Source organism: Eurypyga helias, unplaced genomic scaffold (genome assembly GCF_000690775.1).
Source record: "Eurypyga helias isolate BGI_N326 unplaced genomic scaffold, ASM69077v1 scaffold7951, whole genome shotgun sequence".
Classification (NCBI taxonomy): Eukaryota; Metazoa; Chordata; class Aves; order Eurypygiformes; family Eurypygidae; genus Eurypyga; species Eurypyga helias.
Window position 1 is genome coordinate 15,463 of NW_010232677.1, and position 2,857 is coordinate 18,319.

Below are 2,857 nucleotides of genomic sequence, written 5' to 3' on the forward strand. Positions count from 1 at the left end.
GTGACTTAGGCCGACCTCACTTTGACCAGCTTCAGCTCCTTTGATGATGCCAGCGATGCGGAGCTGGTGAAGAAAGTGGTGGGCACCACCTCCGAGCTGGGAGCAGAGCAGTGCCGTCCCTGCCCTGCTGCAGCCTGTTGCTGTCCTTTCCCACAGTCGAAAAGGCCGTACAGCCACAGAAATGCTGTAGTGGCTGCCAGCTTGACATCCTGACAGGGTTAGGAGAAAGGGCCAAATTTTTGTGAGATCACTGGTTGTAGGGGCTCTAGTTTGGCCTGGGCTTGTCCAAAGACAGTTTGGCTGTAACTTCTGAAAGAGCAAAGCGTGTGCAGGTCTGACTGGGTTGTCTCGCTTGCTTCAACCTCAAGGAGCTAATCCAAGGTGAGGAATGAAAGGGCAGGTGCTCAGCCTTGGGCCAGAGTTGATGGGTTTTACTTCAAGAGCAGGGTGGAATACTCTAGGGGCTGTCTCCTAGTTAAAACCAGGAGTTCTGCTGCATTTTTCTGAGTTCAGAAGGAAAACAGGAGGAGCATTGGTGAGTGAACTGTGCTGAGTGGTGTGTTTAGGGGTTGCCATTGAAAATCTGAGGGAGGGAGGAGTATGAGTGCTGCTGGAGCTCGTAACGCCTGGTTGGCTTTTCCTGTGGCGGGTGTAGCGTCAACCTAGACGTGACTTCTGTTTCTGGAGGGGACTTGCAGCATGGTGTTACGCAGGCAAAAAACGTTTGCAGCTGGAGAGAGGGATGAGGCAAGCTTTTCCTCTTTTTATCATAAATCAGTGCAAATAAAAGATAGAAATGCATCACGCTGTAGCTTTGTGATGCGCAGAGCGACAGTGAAATATGCGGTAACCTCTGCTTTATCCTGAAATAAGGTAAAACTCATTCCAAAGCCTCTTTTTTTTTTTCCCCCCCCATTATAGTGAATGCAAACATACATGTGTATATATGGACTTACATATTCGCATAGGGATTTTTGACATGTAAACATTAATTTACAGTTGCTGAGGTTGCATTAAGAAGCCTTTGGATGCTTAGAGCTTCTGATTTTTTTGATAAAGTAAGTGTTATTTTTCTTTTGAAGCTGGGTTATTTAACCAGATATATCATCACAAGCAGCTGATCTATTTTGATTTTCTGGCTATATGGTTTGGCATTGAAGATGCCTGTTGGGACTTGATAAATAGGAGCTGTAACGGCGACTGATGAGCTTCAAGTCATTACTGTGCATAACCCCCTCCCCTCAGTTCCAGAGCACCAGGAACCAACCCAAACAGCAATTATAAAGGAAGAAAAACAAAGGTCCGAGGAAATGGTATGTGAGCAAGGCCAATGAATGAGTGGCACTAATATTCATTTAAAACGGAAAGGGAAAAAACCCAAACATTGGGCGATCCAAGCAACAATTCCTGTCCTGACCGGGAACTGCCTGGTGTCTGCCCAGTTTAGTCAGGATTCAGGAGTTACCCTAACGTAGTTTGGGATACCTGATGGATGTGTGGCATGTCCGGGTTTCTCTGGACATCTTGCTTACCCTCTCTACCCGTGATGTTTCTCAAACATTTTGGATTTGGCTCTCGTGCTCAAACCGTCTGAGCAGGATGGGCAGAGACACCAGTATCCAGACAGTCATGGACCCCAAAGATCAGGGCCCTGTGTACATCTGTGGGTTAGGAGGGTGTTGTTTGGGACTGGGTGTTTCAAGCACCATCAGCCCGGGGTTGGGGCAGCAGGAAGGTACGCAGGGTAGGAGCACGCGGGGGTCTTCCAGGAAGAGTAAAGAGAGTCTTTGGGGCTAGTCAAAGCTGAGGTGAAATATATTATTTTCCTAAGAGGGTTTTTCTCAAGAGTCAGTGTAAATACCGTTGATTTCTGTGGGCTTTGTAATAGTCTTCCTCGTGTGTAAATCATATATGAATTTAACAAATGCAGAATCACTGCTTCGGTCTTTAATGTTACTGAAGACATGAACTGAATACATAGCAATACACAGAACTGGTGAAACAGTTCCTGAACTGTCACCGGCGAAAATGAAAGCTATAAATCTTGGAAGAGTCGATGTGGAAAAGCTAATGCCTTTTCCACAGGCAGAGGTTTAAAAAATATCTGTTCCCTTTCTCTTTAAAATCATAAAATTAAGACATGAGAAATCAGATGGTAGCTCGTGAGAGGAGAAAACAGGGGATGTTATTCCTCAAAGACCTTAGTAGCGTAACCTGTACATGGTCAGGTGCTTTAGCTCCCTGGACGCTGCTTCTGGGCGAGATGCTGCCTGTCCTGGCAGCTGTTCGGCAGGTGACGGGCAGTGCTGAACACGGCCTTGGTGATGCCGGGTCGCCGGATGGACCACGCTTCGGCCAGTTCAGTCGTTTCCTCCTTTAGCTGCCCTTTGTCCGTGAGCTCTGAGTATTTCTGCTTTACTGCCTCAAGCAAAATAACCTGGGAGAAGTGACTCTTTGGGGTCTGCTAAAGCATGGGGAAAAAAACTGCTTTCTCAGAAGAGGAAAAAAAAGGGAATTTAAAGTTGGGGTGTGTGTGTGAAAAAATTATCTTGTTTAGAGAGTAAGTATTAGTTTTCAGTGTTTTTTTAAGATGTTGTTCTTTGAATTCAGACAAATTTGGGCTTATTTTTGTATTAAAAAGGAAGGAAACAGGAAGGGCATCAACGCCTTCCAGGTTACAGTGTCACAGGTGTGGGGGAGAGGGTTAATTTCTCCTCCTCCTCTGTCAAGATGATGATTAGATTCATGACAAACCCAGGGCATCCTTTGGATTTCATTCCTGTATTGTTTAGTCCCCGCCCCCCCCCCTCCGGCCCGGTGCCGTGGGGGGGTGTCTGCTCCGGGGGTCTGCGGGCGG